The sequence below is a fragment of the Mustela putorius genome, unplaced genomic scaffold (genome assembly GCF_011764305.1).
Source record: "Mustela putorius furo isolate JIRA1106 unplaced genomic scaffold, ASM1176430v1.1 tig00003834_pilon_pilon_pilon, whole genome shotgun sequence".
NCBI lineage: Eukaryota > Metazoa > Chordata > Mammalia > Carnivora > Mustelidae > Mustela > Mustela putorius.
The window spans coordinates 132,364,144-132,389,797 of record NW_025421987.1 but is presented as its reverse complement, the minus strand read 5'-3'; the positions used below and the strand labels follow the sequence as shown (position 1 = coordinate 132,389,797).

The window sequence follows — 25,654 nt, the reverse complement described above, 5'->3', positions numbered from 1 at the left end:
ATGCAGAAAAAACATTTGACAAAATATAACATTCTTTCTTCATTAAAACTCTCCACAGTGCAGAGATAAAGGGAACATACCTCAATACCATAAAAGCCATCTATGAAAAGCCCACAACGAATATCATTCTCAATGGTGAAAACTGAGAGCTTCTGGAAGGTCTGGGAAGGTCTTCTGGAAGACCTTCTGGAAGGTTCCCCTAAGGTCGGGAACATGAGAGGGATGCCCACTCTCACCACTGTTGTTCAGCATAGCACCAGAGATCCCAGCCTCATCAACCAGAAAACAAAAAGAAATAAAAAGCATTCAAATTGACAAAGAAATCAAACTCTCACTCTTTGCAGATGACATGATTTCACATAAAGTGAAAAGCCCAAAAGACTCCACCCAAAATTATTAGAACTCATGCAGCAATTCAGCAATGCAGCGGCTTACAAAATCAGTGCACAGAAATCAGTTGTATTTCTATACACTAAAAATGAGATTGAAGAAAAAGAAATTAAGAAGTTGCTCCCCTTTACAATTGCACCAAAACCCATAAGATACCTAGGAATAAGCCCAATCAAACAGGTAAAGGATCTGTACTCTAAGAACTACAGAATTTCTTATGAAAGAAATTCAAGCTGTCAGTTAAGGTACATTTCCTTGCATCACACCCCAGAGCATCAAAATTAAATAATTGCACTAATGCTAGAGAGAATTCACAGGAATGTTGTAGAAAGCATCAGCAAAGCATGCATTCATTTGTTTATTTAATGAATAATTATATAGAGCAACTTCTATATGCCAGATATTATTCTAAGCTCTGTAGACACAAAAGTACAAAAAAATAAAATTTAAAAATTAAAAATAAAGTAAATTTTTAAAAGATCTCTACCTCAGGAAACTTACTTTGGAGTGAGAGGAAATAGACAAATAAGAATGTAAAGTCAAACACTGTTGATCACTGTGAAGAAAAAATAGATTAAGGGAGGCGAGTCAGGAAAATAAGGAATAGGGACAGCATTTTAAGTGATCAGTGATAATCTCTCTGAGGAGGTGACATTTGAGCAGAGATGAAACCAAATGGAAGAACAGTTTGCACATATGCGAAAGAAAGCATCCAGGCAGAGTGAACCAAAGGTGAATGGGAATATGCTGTTAAAAATAAGAAAATAAGCCCAACACAGACTTGCTTATGCTAAACCCCAAATCAGTGAATGGAGATCTCACTTATATAATTTTGGTTCCCCTAGAAATGGTATCTTAAACCAGTCAATCAGGAATCACCTGATCAGCACTAGTTAGATCATCTGCCTGATAGACCCTACATCCCCTAAAGGAAATCGATCTTGCAGTAACTAACCTGCTTTTTTTGCCTATAATAACTTCCTTGTCCCTGTTCCCTTCAGGCTATAAAAATCTTTCATTTTGTACAGCTGTTTGAGGCTCTTTTCTACCTTCTAGATTGTATGGTATTCAATTCAAATTGATTATTACTCAAATAACTTCTGAAATTTTTTGGCATGCCTCAGTTTCTATCTTTTAACAGTTCTAGGGTCAGAAGAGGGAAGAGAATGAGACCCCCCAAAGGCTTCCAGGAGCTAATGAGTAACCAGACATAGGTACTTCTCTGTGGAGTTTCAGTGCATGTTGCTTTCTTGTTGCTTCTAGAGATGGTGGGTAAATCCCCCCTAGGATCCTAACTCTGCTGTTCTTGTGTTTTGAGGTTTCAGACTTTATTTGAACATTTCTTTTTCTGGACTAGATCTGGAAACAAGTGGAGTAATACTGGGCCCAAATTAAAAACCAGACTGGGTCCAATAATAGGCTGGTCCAACTTGACATCTGGACATGGTCTCTGGACCTTCAAGAGTAGTTCCCCTATTTGGGGACAGCTCTTGCACCCAAAGTGTTGTTCAGTACTGCCAGGAAAACTTAGTGTTTTTCTGGAAAGTGAAACCTAAAAAGATATTTGAAAGGATTTTTTTAAGTAACTTTGCAGTCAGAAGTTGGCCAAATTGGAAGCTAATATTTAGAGCCTAATAGGAAGTTCTATAAATCATCTCACCTAAGCTAAAATGAAAACTGTTAAGATTTCCATTTGTGTCTGTCTGTACATCTATGCATGTGCGTTATATATATGTGATATTTTTCTACCTCTGGATGGTATTGCCAAAATTAATCTTTAAAGAGCTCTATTTAATTAAAGAAAAACAAGTATTTATATAAATTAAGTATACTCCCAGAAATACAAAAACAAACTCAACTGTTTTTCAAGTTCACATGATCTAAAATAATCTTCAGCAAATAAAAGCTGTTTAAGTTTGTTGGCTTCATTAAAACAGGCATATCTTGGGACGCCTGGGTGGCTCAGTGCGTTAAGCCACTGCCTTCAGCTCAGGTCATGATCCCAGTGTCCTGGGATCTAGTCCCGCATTGGGCTCCTTGCTCAGCAGGGAGCCTGCCTCTCTCTCTGCCTCTGCCCACCTCTCTGCCTGCTTGTTTGCTTTCTCTCTCTCTCTTTCTGACAAATAAATAAATAAAATCTTTAAAATAATAAAAAGCAGGCATATCTTAAGAGTTATCATCATTAAATATAATACTTCTATTCTACCTAAGTTTCCTACATGCCAAATAAGCTCCTATTATATCTGTTACAGAATTTGCCAGTGAGAAAAATAACTTAAGGTAGTGGTTAGCCATATAATGTCTTCTAAAATTTTCTCTTTTTTAGAATAATTTATTTATTTGAGAGAGAGAAAAAGCACACCTGCACAGTAGGGAGAGGGGAGAAGAAGAGGGAAACAAAGTCTCAAGCAGGTTCTGCACTGAGTGAAGAGCCCTATGCAGGGCTTGATCTCACAACCCAAGCCAAGAGTCAGATGCTTAACCAACTGTACCATCCAGGAACCCTTAAAATTTTCATGACTAATCTAAACATAATTGTTAAAAACAAGTGGATTAAATGGATTTGAGTAGAATAAAGTTATAAATGTGTAGTTGTATGTCTTTTTAAAAATAGATTCCAACACTTTTTTGGTGACTTGAAACTTTAAAGTTATACTGGAGATTAAGTTAAATGATGGATATTTATTGAATATCTAGATCATTTCCAGATAAGATAAAATACTAGCATTAATTACTGAACACAGATTTATCCACTCTTGGCTTCCTTTTACAGAGTAACTAAAGACATTTGGAGCTATAATTAAACATGTTTTGTGGATGCCTGGGGGGGCTCATTTGGATAAGCCTCTGCCTTCAGCTCAGGTCATGATCTCAGGGTCTTGGGATTAAGCCCCACATCAGGCTCTATGCTCAGCAGAGAGCCTACTTCCCCCCCCCAACCTGCCTCTCTGCCTATTTGTGATCTCTGTCTGTCAAATAAATAAAATCTGTAAAAAAAAAAAAAAAAGAAAAGAAAAAGAAAGAAAACGTGTTTTGTGCCACATTGGAAAATTTACTCTGAAGAAGACTATTTGTCTAGGAATTATGAAATGTATTTATAAATATGCTAATCCACAATTACTTCTTAGTTTTCACTAGGAATTAAGGATTCCAAGGGTTAAGAATTCTAATTAATATATATAATCAAAACTACTAGAAATAATAAGAGCTTTAAAAACAAACTATGGAATCAATAGTGTGCTTATGTAAAATTAAAACTTGGACTTAAAGTTCATCTGTTAAAAGGACAAAACTTCTTTCATCTATTAAAAGGACAAAATTCCTCCCAAACTATTGATCTGTTCTTGATAAAAGATTGTAAAATATGTTTCTTTGCCCTTTAAGTAATGTACTTGGAAAGAAAAGATTTTATATTTCACTAAGATAATTTACTATGCATCACATTGCCTTAATTAGGTCTTGATTACTTAAGAAAACTCAGTCTTCTCAATATTAAGAGAGCTAAATTCTGTTCATAACTGTATAACCTTGTGTATTTGCCTTTAACATCTTCTATTGTCACTATGGCTAAATAGATAATTAAGTATTATTTCATAATGGGCTGTGATCCTATTTAATCAAATTTTTAAACCTTCTTTTTTTATTACAAAGCTTTTAATATTTTCTCAAAATCAAATTCTAAATTCTTTTTGACCTAAAACTAACTTTGAGATTTCATAGCAGGTCCCTGGAAAATCTCAAAGGATTTTTCTCTCACCTTGTGAAAAAGAGATGTTAAACTAATTTGGCTTGCATGGTGTGTTAAATTACATAGGAAACATTTCAAGTAAGGGATTGATAAACCTCCTTAGGTTGTATAGATGCATGTTATTAACATAAATGTTCTAGAGACTGTACAAAATTCCTGGAAATCTGATATGTCTTGTTATAACATTAGTCATAATTCAGTTACCTTAAAATGTATGCCACAGAAATAACCAAATTTCCTTGTCAGTTTTGTTATAGTGAACCTTCATCAGATCTTTAACCATGGGCATTTTTAAGTCTTTCATCTTTTACAGACAGTTACTGCTTTACTCTGATGTTTTTACAAAAGTGCATACCTTGGGAAAGATTCATGAAGAGGACTCTGAGATGTATTGTAGTGTATGAGTTTCTGATAACTTTAAGATCATAAAACTGAACATGGCAAGAATTTCCAGAACTAATAGAAAATGTGGGCTCAGCCGAACACAAATTATTTACATGGAATTGAATAAACTCATGAGGATATTTTATATATACATTACTGGTTTCTAAAAGTTTAATTTTTCCAGATTTAAGAAAAATGTTTTCCTCTCAAGCTATCTATGACTTATAGCAATTGTGTAAAGTATACCTTTGTAAGCAAAATTTAAACATTTACTTTTTCTATCTGATCTGTCCAGAATTTGGAAGTTTGAGCATTCTTATGTTCATGGCAATATAGTTATTTGCATTTGTTCAATAAGAATCTGTTCTTCTTGTACCACGACACATTTGGAAACATTGGTTAAATAACCAACACTTTGCCTGGAATGTCATATTTGAAAATCTGCAGAGATTCTGATATGACAGATAGCTTTACAGAACTAAAATTGACTTTATGGTGCCAATAGAAGCCCCTTGGGAAAAAATGGCCTTGTACCTGGTAGCCTAACCAGGTGAGTAAGGAAGATCACTTGCTAGCAGACCCAGGAAACTTGGGTTATATTGGGGACCTCATACAGAGAAGAATTCACCCAAATCTATAAGTATTTCAGATACAGTCCAATGTTGAGTCCTTGGCCTCTTCTTAGCCTTCTTAGACTTTAAAAGTCTAATCTAAGATTGCTTACGAACAGTTCCAGCAAATGTGATTTTAAAAGGGCCTATATGGTCAATAATTATTTTTGCCACACTATGTAAATAATCAGGAAAAATTTAATGGACTAGACTTATTTTTGTAAACAAATTGGTCTTACTGTGTTATCTTCAATAGAAATGATGGTAACTGTAGAGGAAAAAAATATGTTTCAGTAGGAAATCACAATACAACTTTGTGGATGGATATTCAATTCTAGTACTGCTCCATGATCTTGGGGTTTTGTTTTATACCTATAAACTGGACTGAATCCTGAATTCTTCTAGTTTTCTCAAATAGCTGGCTACAAATGAATGTTTCAAATTTTTTCCCACACTTCTGATTTGGAATCACTAAGAACAACCCTTGAGCCTCCTTGGAAAGGACTATACCAGGTCCTGCTCACTACTCAGATGGCAGTCAAACTTCAGAGTCTTGAAGCTTGGGTCTACATCTCCCAATTAGAAAGGACTCCTCCAGACACTTGGAACTACATACCAACTGGAGATCTAAAATTAATATCGACTAAGGAGGTTCTTCCCCAAGAGTAGATGGCATCTTGAGCTGAATAGCTCTCCCAAGATCATGAGTCAAGATCATCAAATCCAACATGGAAGCTTTCTTCCTTTTTCCTTTTTGCTGCTTGTATTTACTCTCTGTTAATACATAGGACAATAGGACAATGTCCTGAACTTTGGTAACTATCTCTGAATCAACTGCTGGAATATATGTGCCTAACAAAAATCCCTACATTCTCTGGCCAGTTGTTCTTGGTAACAGGATAGTCCTTGATTATATTTTAGCTGAGCAAGGAGGTGTGCAAGCTATGGCCAGCACCACTCGCTGTACTTCACACTTCTTCGGAAGCTGAGAAGCAGTTACTTAAGATCACTGAACAAGTGGCATTATTCTTTGACTTCCTTGTATCTGATCGGTTTGGGTCTCAGGAACCATTGCTCTACAGTGCATTCTAGACATTGGGAATTATCCTGCTTATAATAATCATAGTAATCTCCCTGTATGCTTTATTCTCTCACCTTGTTCCTCCCATAAGAGAGGGTCTTTGGGAGAACAGGGTTCCATTTTCCTTTTGCAAATAAACTCTTAAAATTTTTAATATGTGCCAGTTTATCTTTTAACAGTTCACATTCACAGGAAGCAGGGAGATGAGCATAGATGAAGTGTGGTGAAGTATGAGCAGGAGATGATGGGAGCAGGAGGCAGCACATGGATGTAAGTATCTGGCTTTCACTCAAATGCCATTGGAGTGTTTTGAACTTAAGAGTGGCACAATCTGGCCAAGATTTTTAAATAATCATGAGGACTGTTGTTGGAGAATAGGCTATAGAGGGAGCAGAACAAGTTAGGAGGATATTACAACAATGAGGGCAGAAGATAGTGTTGACATGATCAGGGTAGAAAGAGTAGAGGTACCAAATGGTCAATTCTGAATGTATTTTGGGAGTAGAGCTGACAGAATTTGTTGATGGGCTGAATGCATTGGGTAAGGGAGGAAAACAGAAATCAAGATTAACCATGACTCTTGTCTCAAGAAACGGATAGAATTTACTGACATATAGAAAGCTGCAACAGAATTAAATAAGGAATAAGCATGAATTGAATTAAGAGTTTGATTTCGGATGCATTAAGTTCAAGATACATGTTACATATCCTGGTGGATCTGGCAAGTGGGCACTTGGATCTACAAGTCTGGAATTCCTGGAAAAGGTTAATGCTAGAGATACATTTGGAAGTTACCACTTACATAGCTGGTATTTGAAGTGTTCTTGTTTAAGCCTCCTGAATTTCACTAATTGTCTAGAATTATGCAAAGGTAAACAGGATACAAGTAGTATAATAGAAATCTGTCTGTGGAGCTTGTATAGTCAAAGTAGAAAATCCTCTGGACCTTTGAGATTGCAATTGGTTTTCTAGCTCTGCTAAAGGAATTTGATGGGCATAAATGTGAACGTGATATAGGGCTATGACTGAAGGAGAGAATTCAGATCAAGATCATCAAACAGCCTTCATAGAACACATCAAAAGGACATCCAAAATACACATATGGGAGATGCAAGTTACATATACATACATATATACACACATACATATTCATATATACATGTATAAACATATATACATACAGACACACCTGCCACAAGCATTTATTCATAATTATTCAAAAACAATAGTATCCAATTCTTTTTTTATATTCTCTATCTCTAGTCCTCCCTCTCTAACTCAAGACTTTCAAATCTCTCTTTCTCTGTTCCTTCCTTGTTCATCTCAAATCAAAAATTCCAATTTCTAAGATGTCTTTTACCAGACCAAACACTTAGAATTGGGGGGAGCAGTATTTTTTGCAAGCTAACTTGGGATCTGTTATCATTTTTTAAAGATGACACTTGATTTCTCACCTAATGTGCTAAAGAATGGCAGAGAGGAGGCCTCTAGGGAGAGAATGAAATTTTCATAGCTTAAACACTAAAAATAACAGCCCCATAACACTGAATCTCATTACCAAGCAGCAAACGCTTTCACTCTGCCTTCCACTGTGGTGTTCACAAGATGCCTTTCAGAAGCCCACACTTTCACTCCACCCCCATCTCACATAAACACAAACACACACACATACACATACACCACCAGTTATGCTGTTACCCCTGGTAAACTTGGAAAATGTGTGTCAGATCTAGATCGTTCTCTTGTCAGGTTATCATAATTTACTGCCCAGAAAATGAGTCTGTGGTTGCAGACCATTTCACTCCTTATGTGGCAGATTTGGGCATAGCCGGGGAGAATAATGAATGCAGCTGCACGTCCAGTGTTTGGGGTGGATGGAGATTCAGACCCATAGTGAATTAGAGAAAGAGGAAACCTGAGCCAGAGGCACGACCCAGCTCACTCGAGCTTTGTCAGTCACTGTTTACATCATGCTCACCCATAAAACAGATAATGACAATATTTCCACATATTTCTAAGCTGCTACTCTCTGGGGAAGTCTAAAAGTTCATAGTGGCCTTGTAAATAAGTTCCAGATCTTTAACAGACAATGAAACATGAAATCGGCATTTCACCAATCACTGCATCAGACCTCCCTATGCCTCTGGCAAGGGACGATATGCAAGGCTACCTAAAAGCAATGAGCCACTGGGAGAAGCCTAGAGCCCACGCAGGCACTGGTCCTGCTCTTGCCATGCTCAACCCTTTTGCCCTTAAATCCTGTTATAAGGCCCCTAGGGAAAGCTGTAACCCTCCCACTAGCCCCCAGAATCTTGTCCTAGAGTGTTCCAGGGGAAAAAAGAGATTGACCTCCGTCTTCCTGAGGGCCTTAACACTGAAAATCACCAAGGCCCTTCTTCATTGACTTCAGGAGAGAAGCATTTCCTTATCCTGACAAGGTCTCAATAAGCAGAATACAGGATTAACATATTCAATTCCATTGACACTTGATGTGCTGTACTTTAAAAAACTATTTCAATGTCTGCAGAGCACTTTAGAGTTGACGAATATCTTCATACCCCCTCACCTCAGTGAGTGCTTTCAACAAGGCTCTAGGAGAAGCATGTGGGTAGTACTCTCCTTTCTTACAAGTGGGTAAGGAAGGCTCAGAGTTAAGGCAACGTGGAGGACAAGGTCAATGGGAAAGCCTGGCAACAGAACGCTGACTGGAGGTCCCTGAGTTGAAGTTCGCCTGAATGAGCTATATTAACTTGTCTTTCTGTATGAAGAAAAAACACTGTTGTCAGATGGACCTGACTTTGCCACTCAGGCAAACTTATGAATTCCTCCAAGTCAATTCGCTAATCTCTAAAATTGATTTATTGTCCCTGCAAAGGCTATTATGATTCAGGGAGATGGAGAATTGCAGACAGACACCAGGCACAGAGCTAGGCATGCGTTCTGGGAATGGTAAGTCCCTCTGTGCTTCTCCCCCACTGTCTGTGCCAGCTTCAATACCCACAGTGGTATCACCATCATAATTGTCACTCTGATGGTGACAACACCTCTCCTGCTTACCATTCTTACTATATACCAGGCACCGAGCTGAGGGCGTTCCAGGCACTCCTATATTTTAATCCTTGCCACAATCCTATAAAGTAACATAATTATCTGCCTTATTGAAAAAGTGTGGACTAAAAACTCTAATTCTCAGAGCAATCATGAAAGGATGAGATTCCCTCTCCGGTCTCTCTGACTCTATTGCTCCAATGTCGGTCACCTTCATACACAGCCTGAATATCCAGGTTTCCTGAGCACAATTTTCTCTGCTAGTCTCAGACATCTGCCCTCCCCCATTCTGTTCTCATGCCCTGGTCCTCATTTGCCCGGAACCACCATGTAACTAGACCAATAATACCTTCCAGGACCTGGGCTTACAGGGCTCTCATCAAGGGTTGCCAGATTTAACAAATAAAAATTCAAAATATTGAAAGGAGGAGTCAAGATGGCGGAGAAGTAGCAGGCTGAGACTACTTCAGCTAGCAGGAGATCAGCTAGATAACTTATCTAAAGATTGCAAATACCTGCAAATCCATAGGCAGATCGAAGAGAAGAAGAACAGCAATTCTGGAAACAGAAAAACAACCACTTTATGAAAGGTAGGACTGGCGGAGAAGTGAATCCAAAGCGAGGGAAGATAGACCCCAGGGGGAGGGGCCAGCCCCGGCAAGCGGTGGAGCAACGGAGCACAAAATCAGGACTTTTAAAAGTCTGTCCCGCTGAGGGACATTGCTCCAGAGGCTAAACCGGGGTGAAGCCCACACGGGTCAGCGTGGCCTCAGGTTCCGCAGGGTCACAGAAGGATCGGGGGTGTCTGAGTGTCACAGAGGTTGCGGATACTGGAACGGGAAGGCGGGCTGTATACAGAGACAGAGCCGACAGTAAGCTCGCAGCTCAGGGTTACCTTGAACCAGCCACAGGTCAGGCAGACGGGAGTCACTGGGTGCTGTTCTCTGAGGGCGCACTGAGGAGAAGGCTAGGGACCTAATCAATACAGACATTGGTAATATGTCAGATCTAGAGTTCAGAATGACAATTCTCAAGGTTCTAGCCGGGCTCAAAAAAGGCATGGAAGATATTAGAGAAACCCTCTCGGGAGATATAAAAGCCCTTTCTGGAGAAATAAAAGAACTAAAATCTAACCAAGTTGAAATCAAAAAAGCTATTAATGAGGTGCAATCAAAAATGGAGGCTCTCACTGCTAGGATAAATGAGGCAGAAGAAAGAATTAGTGATAAAGAAGACCAAATGACAGAGAATAAAGAAGCTGAGCAAAAGAGGGACACACAGCTACTGGACCATGAGGGGAGAATTCGAGAGATAAGTGACACCATAAGACGAAACAACACTAGAATAATTGGGAATCCAGAAGAAGAAGAAAGAGAGAGTGGAGCAGAAGATATACTGGAGAAAATTATTGTGGAGAATTTCCCCAATATGGCAAAGGGAACAAGCATCAAAATTCAGGAGGTTCAGAGAACGCTCCTCAAAATCAATAAGAATAGGCCCACACCCCGTAACCTAATAGTAAAATTTACAAGTCTCAGTGACAAAGAGAAAATCCTGAAAGCAGCCAGGGAAAAGAAGTCTGTAACATACAATGGTAAAAATATTAGATTGGCAGCTGACTTATCCACAGAGACCTGGCAGGCCAGAAAGAGCTGGCATGATATCTTCAGAGCACTAAACAAGAAAAACATGCTGCCAAGAATACTATATCCAGTTAGGCTATCATTGAAAATAGAAGGAGAGATTAAAAGCTTCCAGGACAAACAAAAACTGAAAGAATTTGCAAACACCAAACCAGCTCTACAGGAAATATTGAAAGGGGTCCTCTAAGCAAAGTGAGAGCCTACAAGTGGTAGATCAGAAAGGAACAGAAAGGAACAGAGACCATATACAGTAACAGTCACCGTACAGGCAATAAAATGGCACTAAATTCATATCTCTCAATAGTTACCCTGAATGTTAATGGACTAAATGCCCCAATCAAAAGACACAGGGTATCAGAATGTATAAAAAAACAAAACCCATCTATATGTTGCCTCCAAGAAACTCGTTTTAAGCCCGAAGACACCTCCAGATTTAAAGTGAGGGGGTGGAAAAGAATTTACCATGCTAATGGACATCAGAAGAAAGCAGGAGTGGCAATCTTTATATCAGATCAATTAGATTTTAAGCCAAAGACTATAATAAGAGATGAGGAAGGACACTATATCATACTCAAAGGGTCTGTCCAACAAGAAGATCTAAAAATTTTAAATATGCCCCCAACGTGGGAGCAGCCAACTATATAAACCAATTAATAACAAAATCAAAGAAACACATCAACAATAATACAATAATAGTAGGGGCTTTAACACTCCCCTCACTGAAATGGACAGATCATCCAAGCAAAAGATCAGCAAGGAAATAAAGGCCTTAACTGACACCCTGGACCAGATGGACATCACAGATATATTCAGAACATTTCATCCCAAAGCAACAGAATACAGATTCTTCTCTAGTGCACATGGAACATTCTCCAGAATAGATCACATCCTCGGTCCTAAATCAGGAATCAACTGGTATCAAAAGACTGGGATCATCCCCTGCATATTTTCAGACCACAATGCTCTGAAGCTAGAACTCAACCACAAGAGGAAGTTTGGAAAGAACCCAAATACATGGAGACTAAACAGCATCCTTCTAAAGAATGAATGGGTCAACCGGGAAATTAAAGAAGAATTGAAAAAAATCATGGAAACAAATGATAATGAAAATACAACGGTTCAAAATCTGTGGGACACAACAAAGGCAGTCCTGAGAGGAAAATATATAGTGGTACAAGTCTTTCTCAAGAAACAAGAAAGGTCTCAGGTACACAACCTAACCCTACACCTAAAGGAGCTGGAGAAAGAAGAAGAGAGAAACCCTAAGGCCAGCAGGAGAAGAGAAATCATAAAGATCAGAGCAGAAATCAATGAAATAGAAACCAAAAAAACAATAGAGCAAATCAACAAAACTAGGAGCTGGTTCTTTGAAAGAATTAATAAAATTGATAAACCCCTGGCCAGACTTATCAAAAAGAAAAGAGAAAGGACCCAAATAAATAAAATCATGAATGAAAGAGGAGAGATCACAACTAACACCAAAGAAATACAAACCATTATAAGAACATACTATGAGCAACTCTACGCCAACAAATTTGACAATCTGGAAGAAATGGATGCATTCCTAGAAACATATAAACTACCACAACTGAACCAGGAAGAAATAGAAAGCCTGAACAGACCCATAACCAGTAAGGAGATTGAAACAGTCATTAAAAATCTCCAAACAAACAAAAGCCCAGGGCCAGATGGCTTCCCAGGGAAATTCTACCAATCATTTAAAGAAGAACTAATTCCTATTCTCCTGAAACTGTTCCAAAAAATAGAAATGGAAGGAAAACATGCAAACTCATTTTATGAGGCCAGCATCACCTTGATCCCAAAACCAGACAAGGATCCCATCAAAAAAGAGAGCTATAGACCAATATCCTTGATGAACACAGATGTGAACATTCTCACCAAAATACTAGCCAATAGGATTCAACAGTACATTAAAAGGATTATTCACCACGACCAAGTGGGATTTATTCCAGGGCTGCAAGGTTGGTTCAACATCCGCAAATCAGTCAATGTGATACAACACATCAATAAAAGAAAGAACAAGAACCATATGATACTCTCAATAGATGCTGAAAAGGCATTTAACAAAGTACAGCATCCCTTCTTGATCAAAACTCTTCAAAGTGTAGGGATAGAGGGCACATACCTCAATATCATCAAAGCCATCTATGAAAAACCCACCGCAAATATCATTCTCAATGGAGAAAAACTGAAAGCTTTTCTGCTAAGGTCAGGAACACGGCAGGGATGTCCATTATCACCACTGCTCTTCAACATAGTACTAGAAGTCCTAGCCTCAGCAATCAGACAACAAAAGGACATTAAATGCATCCAAATCGGCAAAGAAGAAGTCAAATTATCACTCTTTGCAGATGATATGATACTATATGTGGAAAACCCAAAAGACTCCACTCCAAAACTGCTAGAACTTGTACAGGAATTCAGTAAAGTGTCAGGATATAAAATCAATGCACAGAAATCAGTTGCATTTCTCTACACCAACAACAAGACAGAAGAAAGAGAAATTAAGGAGTCCATCCCATTTACAATTGCACCCCAAACCATAAGATACCTAGGAATAAACCTAATCAAAGAGGCACAGAATCTATACTCAGAAAACTATAAAGTACTCGTGAAATAAATTGAGGAAGACACAAAGAAATGGAAAAATGTTCCATGCTCCTGGATTGGAAGAATAAATATTGTGAAAATGTCTATGCTACCTAAAGCAATCTACACATTTAATGCAATTCCTATCAAAGTACCATCCATCTTTTTCAAAGAAATGGAACAAATAATTCTAAAATTTATATGGAACCAGAAAAGACCTCGAATAGCCAAAGGGATATTGAAAAAGAAAGCCAAAGTTGGTGGCATCACAATTCCGGACTTCAAGCTCTATTACAAAGCTATCATCATCAAGACAGCATGGTACTGGCACAAAAACAGACACATAGATCAATGGAACAGAATAGAGAGCCCAGAAATAGACCCTCAACTCTATGGTCAACTAATCTTCGACAAAGTAGGAAAGAATGTCCAATGGAAAAAAGACAGCCTCTTCAATAAATGGTGTTCGGAAAATTGGACAGCCACATGCAGAAAAATGAAATTGGACCATTTCCTTACACCACACATGAAAATAGACTCAAAATGGATGAAGGACCTCAATGTGAGAAAGGAATCCATCAAAATCCTTGAGGAGAACACAGGCAGCAACCTCTTCGACGTCAGCTGCAGCAACATCTTCCTAGGAACATCGCCAAAGGCAAGGGAAGCAAGGGCAAAAATGAACTATTGGGATTTCATCAAGATCAAAAGCTTTTGCACAGCAAAGGAAACAGTTAACAAAATCAAAAGACAACTGACAGAATGGGAGAAGATATTTGCAAACGACATATCAGATAAAGGACTAGTGTCCAAAATCTATAAAGAATTTAGCAAACTCAACACCCAAAGAACAAATAATCCAATCAAGAAATGGGCAGAGGACATGAACAGACATTTCTGCAAAGAAGACATCCAGATGGCCTACAGACACATGAAAAAGTGCTCCATATCACTCGGCATCAGGGAAATACAAATCAAAACCTCAATGAGATATCACCTCACACCAGTCAGAATGGCTAAAATCAACAAGTCAGGAAATGACAGATGCTGGCAAGGATGCGGAGAAAGGGGAACCCTCCTACGCTGTTGGTGGGAATGCAAGCTGGTGCAACCACTCTGGAAAACAGCATGGAGGTTCCTCAAAATGTTGAAAATAGAACTGCCCTATGACCCAGCAATTGCACTATTGGGTATTTACCCTAAAGATACAAATGTAGTGATCCAAAGGGACACATGCACCTGAATGTTTATAGCAGCAATGTCCACAATAGCCAAACTATGGAAAGAACCTAGATGTCCATCAACAGATGAATGGATCAAGAATATGTGGTATATATACACAATGGAATACTATGCAGCCATCAAAAGAAATGAAATCTTGCCATTTGCGACAACATGGATGGAACTAGAGCGTATCATGCTTAGCGAAATAAGTCAATTGGAGAAAGACAACTATCATATGATCTCCCTGATATGAGGAAGTGGTGATGCAACATGGGGGCTTAAGTGGGTAGGAGAAGAATCAATGAAACAAGATGGGATTGGGAGGGAGACAAACCATAAGTGACTCTTAATCTCACAAAACAAACTGAGGGTTGCTGGGGGGAGGGGGTTTGGGAGAACGGGGTGGGATTATGGACATTGGGGAGGGTATGTGCTTTGGTGAGTGCTGTGAAGTGTGTAAACCTGGTAATTCACAGACCTGTACCCCTGGGGATAAAAATATATGTTTATAAAAAATAAAAAATTAAAAAAAAAAAAAAACAAAGCACACTTTTTCACGTCTACAAGCCTTTTGTTACTTGACCGGAGGACATCCACACAGCAGCCCAGCCCTCTAATAACCTTAGGGTCTTGGTCAGATGCCTTTGTTATAAAAATTCCATAAATAATTCCATAAGTGAGAGATGCTGCTGTCCTCTTTTTCCAAAAGGCCTCTGTGAGCTGCCTAAAGTCAGAGTAACCCAGAAGACCTATATCCCAGGAAAGTTGAACCAGAAACGGTGACTTGGAGGAGCCCCATATTTAAAAAATGTTTCCAAGGAGGACTCGTTTTACATTTCTCTTGCCAAACAAGGGTCTCATTAGCCACCCTTCATATTTAGAACTGAATCCCTCTTTCCTCCCACCCCAAACAAAAAAGCAGTAGCTCAGGGGCAGAAGGAAAAAGTATGAAAGCTCTGTTTTCAGCAAATTTTGAAAATATTTTCCTTCCAAGAGCTATCAGACACATTTCCTTTTCCTAATGCAAATTAGTAATCGGAGAAAAAAGAAAATGCTTTCAGACGATTACACTAATAAAGAAGACATCAAGCCTCTACAATCAGAAAGCTGAGCAGGAATAATAATGAAATTTTTCAGACTATCATCTAATTAAAAGTTGCCAAAATTAGCATATGTGCCCCTCTCTGGGCTCAGTAGTGGCTGAGCCCCTCCCTCACTGTCCCCCACCACACATCCTCCCCTGCCCTCCCCCCCTACTGTGCCCCTTTCCTTCCTTCGCCCACGCAAACCCCCCATCTTCTCTCTTGCGCCTCTCTCGCACCTGGAGACAGTAATAACAAGCGGCTCCCAATGAACGGAGAAAATGAAAATCACCTTCCTAGAGGAAGGAAAGTGCATTTGACATCCCCCTTGTTCCAGGACTTGAGAGACTCTGATATAATTACCTCAGAGAGGCTGCAGGCAGATGGCAAGCTCGGCAGCCCCATGTCCTCAGTCAGCAGGACACTGCCGAGATGCTCTCCGTGACATTTTGTTCAAGATGTTTCCAGCACACAAAGCTGAGAGCTGGCAACGAGCAAAGAAGCCTGCAGAGCATTCGTTAGTCTGAAATTATGGCCATCTCACACTTCTGCTCCACAGGGCCATGCCTCCATTGCTCTGCCTGGGGCTGCAGGCAGAGATCAGGGAGGTGATCGATAGCCATGTACCTTATGGAGAAGCTGAAGAGTGAGCATATGGTGGGAGGGGGCACAGAGGAGACACCGGTGAAGAGTGTGCAGTGCCTGACTCTGGCCCTGGCGGGATGTCATTCTTCTCTGCTTTCCATCTGTAGGAGCCATCTGAAGAAGTCAGTGAAAGCTACTAACTGCTAGACAGGAGCCGGGATTATTATGAAAGGATAATGGAGGACTGGAGACAGTGTGACACCACTAACACTCTACCTCTTGAATTCCCATCTCCTCAAGACCCACTTTCCAGGAATTTCTCTGTTGGTGTTTATAGCTATCAGGGTAACATACCAGGTGCTGTAACAAACAGCCCCAAATCCCAGTGGCCTCAGGTAATAGGAGTCCATTTCTCTCTCCTGTTTACTTCAGTGTCATGGGGAGATCAGCTCCCCTTGGTGCCTCTCCTCCGAGAGGATCCCAGCTCCTCTCAAGCACGTGGCCTCTGAGGGAGAAGCGAGAGCAGGGACAACTGCACAGAAGTATTTGCAGCCAGATCTGGAAGCATCCTTTGAATGTGAGGACACTGGGAATTTGGTGGTCTTGAGAAGAGTAAATGAGGTCAGGCATGAGAAGCCAGATAGCTATTAAGTCTTCATGATAGTGCTTGAAAAAAACAACTAAGACTACATTAATATGTCCCTACTAATGAGGAATTTCCAGTAATTGAGACAAAACTGAGCTTACTTTTGTCAACACATCTCCTCCTAGATGCAATTAGAGTGTAAATTATGCAGAACAGCAGTGCTGGTGTATCTAAGAGATTGGGCCATTTTTACCCATCCTCAGGGGAGGAGATACTCTAAACCCAGCTCCAAGTCACAGTGTATGATGTTTGCATGTGGGGAAAGTTAAGTTAGATGGAGCCTGGGCTGAGGAATTGCCTTGAAGGGACAGCAATCCCCTAAAGGGAGAGCTCAGCCAGAAGGGAGGAGGGAAAATGGGAGGAGCATGGTCCATTGGGCCGACCATTGCAGAAGCAGGCATTAGTAAGCCATCTTCATACACAAGTCCATCTGTTTTAGTTACCACCCCCAAGAGATTTCATTCTTCCCTATAAGCTTCCCCATGGTTCCCTAGCAGCACTGGGAGGAGCTGAGGTAAGTGAAGGAGTCAGAGCCTAGGGTGGCAGTTGACTGGGACAGAGGGCAGATTAGACCAGACTTCAGACATCTCAGATCATTTATGTACTAGAAATTAATATTTACTTAAAATCTCTTCTAGATATGAGTTATGTTATATTTAAGTGAAACAATCTCCTTTAATAGCTATGCATTCATGCAACATTCATTAAGCACAAACCAACCATGTGCCACACTCTGTACCAGGTGCCAGAGTGAATTTTCACCTGGTTTCTTCCAAAAGTTCACAGCCTGGGACCTTATTGCAGGCTGCATTATGTTATATAATTAAACTAAAGAGGGAGTAAAACAGGAAAATGTGTGCTGCCTCTAATTGCACTAGAAGAATAAAGTACTATTAATCACTAAGCTGAGAGAGGCAAAGCACATTTTTCAAGGTCACACAGCTAGGAAATGGCAGAGGCAAAATTCACATTGAAAGAAGAACTGAACTTCCCGAAGTCTATTTCATTTTAGACTTGATACCAGATCAGATACACACCCTCCATTGTTAATTTTGCTGCACTTTGTTTTTGGTTTCTAGTTTTTCAGTCCATACTAACTCCAACACACAGGACCATAATTTGAAACATCCACTCCCTTTGCCAGAATGTCATGAAAGCTAACAAGATCATGTCTTTCAGGGCTTTGATCATATAGAAGACAAACTCAAGCAGAAGTTCATATTGTTATAGTGATTATAGTGATTATAATTAATATGAGACAACATAATGATAAGAACATGATATATTTATAATGCCTAATTAGAGCCATTTTATCATTATTTTCTTCCTATGCTTAATGATCATGATCATCATTATTAATAATGATCATAGCCACAGGAAGACAATAACAACAATGATGACAAACAGCTCAGAGCCAGCTCAGTGTTCTCAGAGAAGAGTACTCCTCCAACAGTCTCTAGCTGGTCAGAATGACTTTGTTGGTTATGAAGTGACAGTTTAATTATAAATGACAAGCAGCATTGCTCTGCAAAAGGAAGAATAGGCAACTCAAGCCACCAACACAATACTGGGACTGTGTCTCCCCCTTCTCCACTACAACTGATATGCAAACATATACTCAGCCGTAACTCCCAGCCCAGGCTCCAAGCCAGCACCCAGGTTCATCCTCCAAAAAGCTGTGCAGTAGGAAGGTCCATATCTGCTCTCCCACCCGGTCTGGTTCCGGGACAGCAAAGTGCTATTCTATTTTCATACAGACTTATGATAAGACCAAGTTTGGTAGTTAATTTTTAACCACTTTTCAGCTCAAGTATGGACTTCACAGGGCTAAGGGATGTCCAGCATATATGTATACATACACATATATATGAGATATATATGTGTTTGTATACACACACACACACACACACATATCATTGGTTCTCTTTCTCTGAAGAATGTTAATATAACTGGAATATCTTAGATGGTAAAAGGAAGATACTTTAGGTTTCAATCTACTATGCATGAGATATGTCCAAATATATTAGAGCCTAGAAAATGTTAGCTACAGCTTGGACTCCACAATGGAAGTTCATAGCACACTTCAAGAGAGAAGGATGGTGCTTCTTCTGCATACATTATCCACTTTGAGCAACACTAAGGTCACAGTGCTCTAGCTGAAGACCTCCCGAGCACTTGTCATTTCTGAAATGTGGGTATCCCTTCTATTCCTGCCCTCATCCATAGCTGCCCCACTTGTGCTGCTGGAAGTCCTTCTCTCCCTCTTTGCTGAACAGCCATCCCTGCCCTTACATCTCTCACCAAAGAGGCAAAGCTGGTGTGAACATTAAAATAATCACCAGCCTCCAGCACTCCAGTGACATGCTTACTCAAAAGCAGGCTACAGAGAAGGACAGTAAAACCATCTGTGACAGAAGGAGGGGAACAGAAGATGAAGAGAGAGAGAAAATGGCAGCCGTATCCTGCAAGAGGAGCACCACACAAACACCCAAAGAACCTTTATTCCTGTGGTCCGGAACATAGTAAACACAAAACAGTGACTTCACAAATCCTGGAGGTACACAGACGTAAACCAATACAGATTCATGGACTCAGAAAAGTGTCACGTGGTACTTGGGTGGCTCAGTCAGTTAAGTGACAGCCTGTGGCTCAGGTCATGATCCCAGGATCCTCAGGTCAAGCCCCACATCAGGCTCTCTGGTCAGTGGTGAGTCTGCTTCTCCCTCTCCAGAGCTCTGTGATCTCTCTTGTTTTAACTCTCTCTCAAATAAATAAATAAAATCTTTAAAAAAAAAAAAAAGAAGAAGAAATAAAAGTGTCCTTGAAATTCATTCATTCATTCATTCATTCATTTAACAAACATGCATTGAAAGTACCAGGCCCTGGTACTAGTTGAGTAACAAGAGACAGGATGCAGATAAAAAGATGGATACAATCCAAACGTAAGTTTAATCACTACTTTGAATGCATGGTCTTGAGTGAGTCACACCATTTCACTTGTTGCACTGAAAAGGCAGAGGAGCCTGGCTAGCTAAATGGGTAGTAATATCAGGATCAGAAACAAGGCCATCCATACTAGCCACCCATCCCTACAGAGACATCCTCAAACAGATAAGAAGAGCCTGGAATGGCATCTAACTGGCCAGAGAGATGAGTATGTGATACCAGTGTTGTCAATCCCATTGCCCACTCTCCCACTAGAAAGGCTAATGTGCATAGCAGAGCTCCAATTAACTTATTTAAGAATAAATTTCTGTATTTGTTTTCTAGTGCTATGTTTGTGGTAAATTACCACAAACTCAGTGGTTTTAAATAACACTCATTTTATTATCTCAGTTTCTGTGGTCAGGAGTCCATGTAAGGCTCAGCTAGATTCTTTAATCAAAGCCTCAAAGTTGAAATCAAGATGTTGACCAGGGCTGTGTTTTCATCTGGGAGCTCAACAAGAGAAAAATATGCCTCCAGATTCTCTTGGGCTATTGACAGAAGTCATTTCCTTGAGGCTTTCATGATGGCTTCTTCAAAGTCTGAAACGGAGAAAGAGAATCTCTGTTGCTTAGCATCTCTGACTTCAAAGAAGGCCTAAGCTCTCTTGTGAGAGGCCCATCCAGTTAAGTCAGGCACACCTACAAAAACTACTCCTATGATAAACTCAGTCAAATGATGGACCTTAATTACCTCTTGAAATCTCTTTACCTTTGCCATATAAAGTAGCACAATCATGGGCACGATCCCATTAGAAGCAAGACACAAGTTCTGCCCACATTCAAAGGGAAGAAATCATATAGGTCTAGGGAGATCATAAGAGCTATCTTAGAATTTTGCTGACTACACCTTGCCTCCATTTTCTCCCAGAACTACTTCTGTTGCCTCAAAGTAAAAGAATTCAGGTGCAAGTTTGGATCAGGCTAATATAATCTTATTTTCCTCAGAAAATTCAATTTCTAAGGTAAGATATCTTCTAAATGACTGATTCAATCACCCAGATACTAATTCTCTCCTGTGTTAATCATCAAGACACAAAAATGTTTTATTGAAGTCCTTATTTCTTTCTTTGACTTTTCTTTTTAAGTGTTCCCATTATTTCTCAATAATGATTTGGGTCATACTCCAGATTTCCTTTCCCTCCCTCCTGTTGTTTCCAACACAATAACAGTAATGACAATGACAGCAGCAGTAATGACAATGTCAGACAGTTTTGACAGAAGGGAATCGTCCCCCTAACCCCCTTTGAAGACTTCCACAATCACACATCTGTCAGGGGCTGATAGGAAAACAAACCAAATTAAGTTTAATGTCAAGTTGTATCACCTCCTACTTGTGAACTCTCTCCTTCTTTTTCTCAGAATCTGTTGAACGTGATGGACAGCAGTGAATCTCTGATTAGCATATTTCCCATTGCCATTTCAGGTAAATGAATCTTCCCTCACCAGGATTTGAGATTCCAGTCAGATTCTCAATTCCATCTGGTGAGTGATTCTCATTATTATGCAAATGTCAGCTTTACCTGAAGGCAAGAGCTTTCTTCTTAATATTTAAATTCCATCTCGTTTTCATTGATCTCTAAACAACAGCTCATCTTTAAACTTTCCTTGGAGAACTTTTTAGGGATGAAATGTCCCCTGAGATTTCCAGTTCCCTCACTAAAATAGATTGGCATGATTTGGAGAGAGCTGAATAGGACTATTGGAGAAGGGTAGGGAGGACTATTGCCCCATGTCTGCTTCCAGAACAGGGTTTTTGAGTGGCTTTGGCTAAAGTTTGATACAGGGTGCCCTTCTGCTAGGGCGAGGCACTCAGGGAAAAATCAACTGGCAGAGATAAGACAAAGTCGACACACCATGCAAGCCTCTGTTTTAAAGTATGCACAAGAACCAACAAAAGAAACCAATTTTCAAAGCAAACTGTCTATATCAGACAACTAAAAGGAACTAAGGGTCTGGAAGCAAATGCACTAAACACTGAGAATTCAGGCCAGTAGGTAGGCAGGCTGAGGGACTGGGTGGGGAACTATAGTCAGGATGATAGATGCTGGTTTCAGCAGGCTCTGAGACTAGAGTTCAGAGTTCATTGCCACATCAAGGTATCAGTTGACAGATTGGGGTCTGATGTGGCAGTTTAGTGGCCAAGAGATAGCAATCATTCTCTCCACCAATCATTTTCTCCTTTGTCCAAGTCTTCCTTTTCAGAAGGGTTGTACCCTCAGCAAGTATGTCATCAACCTAGCAACCTTCAATTGTACCTATGTGGACACCTGAACAAAGCCAAATTGATCAGATTCTCCAGCTAGAAATGTGGAATTAGAGTTTAGCCACTAGGTGGTCTCCCTCTTTTCCTCCACCCCTCCCTCCATCTATCTATCTATCAACTATCTATTCATCCATTCTCTCCTCCCCATCCCTTCCCATATTTCCCCATGTTTAAAAGGGAAGTTAATACAGAAGCAGACCAATGAGTCCATTTTCTAGGCTGTGCCCCACTTCTCCTCTAAGAAAAAACCTGCAGAGTGAAGCAAACACATGGAGAAAAAAAATGAAGAACGGGAAGGATGACTTATAAACATTGGTCACAACTCTCCACTTTATGACCTAGTCTAATATTTGAAATCCAGAAGCAGAAACCAGGATGAGGTAAGCAGACAACTCTCACCATTACAGAGGATAACAAGGACACCCAACATCATCACTTCACCTTCTTCCTTTCACTTACCCACTGGCTCAGGGCATCATATCCCAGTGCCTCAGAGAGGTTCAGTGGTTGTTTCCCAAAGTCATTGGTGATAGGTTCCTTCCTTTCTACCTCATCTACAGCTCCTGAGGACACTGAGATATTTTTGAAAACTGGCCCAAAGACTAAAAGATAAAGCTTCCTTGTCATTTTCTCATTTATTTCCAATACAAAAGTCAGTATTTTAAACTTTTCTTCAGAAGAAAAAAAGTATTTTCAAATGCTTGGGCTATTTGGGACATTTTTGTCAAACAAAATGTCAAATCATCATTTTCTCCTACCATATCACTAAAGGGTATGAATACAGGAAGACGGAGGAAGAGGAGAATTAGGAAGATAAGGGGTAGAGAGGAAAAGAAGAGTGTTCTTACTTCCCATGTGCACTGTTCTTAGTACTTCATGTACATTATCATTTTAATCCTCTCAACAGGCTCATGAGATAAGTACTGAACACCAGAGGGATTAGTGTGTAATGGACAAGCATAGGTTCTGGAACAAGGTGACCTAGGTTTAAAGCACAGCTCTATTTAATAACCTTCAGTTTGCTTCAGTTTCCTCATCTATAAAATGGGAATGATGACAACAGGTGAGACATGAGTTAATACATGCAACAATGACAGAACAGTGCCTCTCATAGAATGGGTGCCTATAACACTTTGACTATCACTACTACTACCATTTTACAAATAAAGTAAACTAAGTCACAGAAAAGTTAAATTACTTGCCCAGGATCACATAGCTAGTAAGTTACAGAGTCAGAAGTCCACTATGTAACCACTTTGTTCCATAACTTCCATTTTTTGCTCTCCCAGTACTCTATTCTATATTTTGGGAAATTGAGAGGCCATTAAGCTGCTCAAAAAAAGAAAGGAAAAAGAGAGTGGAAGAGAATACAACTACCTGGACTCCTGCCTCATTTTCCCTTCAAGTCACCATAACATCAAAGAGTTGGAGAATCAGAAACCCAAATTCCACCTTCAACAAACTAGAATAGATTTTTGAAACTCTGAACCATGCCAAAAGAGAAGGAGCTGTCAAATCTAGTGAAGAACTTACAGGGACATAAACAGGTACAGACCTTGGACAAAACTGACAGAGCACAGTTGTCCAAAAAAGATGGTGCCTTCAGAGAGAAAAACAGTTTCTCATTTAGAGCAACATAAGAGGATCGATGAGCTGACAGAGGAAGTTTTCTAGGACCCATTTAGCACCAAGTGTTACATAAGAAATTAGTTCCATGAGGAAACACAGAGACTCTGCAGGAAGAAGACTGTGACCAATACAGATAGAAGATAAACTCTCGATTGCAAACAACCATGCATTAATTATTTTGTCTGGGGATAACTAAAAGCTAGAATAACTTATCCATTCTCAGGTGCATACAACCCTATATCATAAGATCCTTCCTTGCCCAAACCTAATAGAAAAAATAGATCCATAATTTGTCTTATCAAAGATGACCTAATAAAAAAAAAGAGTAAACATTGATTTATATTAAAGGACCATGTAAAAATAAAAAGAAGACATAAATTTTAAAAAATAGGAAGTGAAACATGGACCAGGATAAAAAATATGAAAATTATTAACAAAGAACAAAGAACAGAGGAAAAAAAATGACTAATACCACTAAGCATTTAAATACTAGGGGGAAAAGGCAACCTTAAAGTAGAAGAAAACAAGGTAGGAAATCTTCATGATATTGAATTTGGTAAGGATTTCTTGACTAAGACACCAAATAGCATAGGCAACAAAGGAAAAGTAGATAGTTGGACTACATCAAAATTTAAAACTTCTGTGTATCAAGGAAAATAACTCAAAAGACAACCCATGGAATGAGAGAAAACATTTGCAAATCATATATCTGACAATGTGTTGATATCCAGAATATATAAAAAATGCCTACAGTCTTTTGATGGAACATGCCATCTTAGAGTAATTCGCTGAAATGACCAACACAAAGGGAAAGAGGAAATGTACCCACTCTATATTCCCTAGGCCTTTTAGAAAACATGCAGTTGTTGCTTTGGCCACATACATGTGTATCTACAATAAAAGTGATATTGCAAACATCATGGGAATAGGCACCATTCAAAAAAGAATGTCCCACAAATGTCATCATAGCAAAACTGGAAGAGTCTACAGTGTCACTCAGCATGCTGTTGGCATTGTTGTAAACAGATAAGTTAAGGGCAAGATTCTTGCCAAGAGAAATAATGTATGTGTTAAGCATATTAAGCACTCTAAGAGCCAAGATAGCTTCCTGAAGTGTGTGAAGGAAAATGATCCAAAAAAGAAGGAAGCCAAAGTGAGAAAGGTAGTTGGGTTCAACTGAAATGCCAGTCTGCCCCACCCAGAGATGAACATTTGGTAAGAACCAATGGAAAAGAGCCTGAGCTATTAGAGCTCATCTATGAATTCATGGCATAATAGGTATTAAATAAATGAATAAGAAAATAACTTCAGGACTACTTAAAAAGAGAGTGAGAATTCCTATAATTCAACAACAAACAACAAAACAAAAAACTAATTAAAAAATGAGCAAAAGACTTGAATAGACCTTTCTCCAAAGAAAATACACAAATGGGCAATAAATACATGAAAGATCAATATCACTAGTCATAAGGGGAAAGTAACTCAAAAGACATTTTTTCCCTAAGATTTTATTTTTAATTAATCTCTACACCCAAGGTGGAGCTTGAACTCACAACCCCAAGATCGAGTTGCATGCTTTTCCCATCAAGCCAGCCAGGCTCCACATCAACTTTTTTTAGGCTGGAGAAGCCCGCACAAGAGTTCAGCAGCAGATAATTTTTTTTTCATTTTTTTAAATATGTTCAGTTAACCACTATATAGTACACCATTTGTTTTTGATGTA

At 39.4% G+C, this 25,654-nt stretch overlaps 1 pseudogene; it reads left to right on the top strand.

The window, feature by feature from the left end:
- The first annotated feature begins 24,721 nt into the window (after positions 1–24,721).
- LOC106003893 lies at positions 24,722–25,206 on the top strand (annotated as a pseudogene).
- The last annotated feature ends 448 nt before the right edge of the window (positions 25,207–25,654 follow it).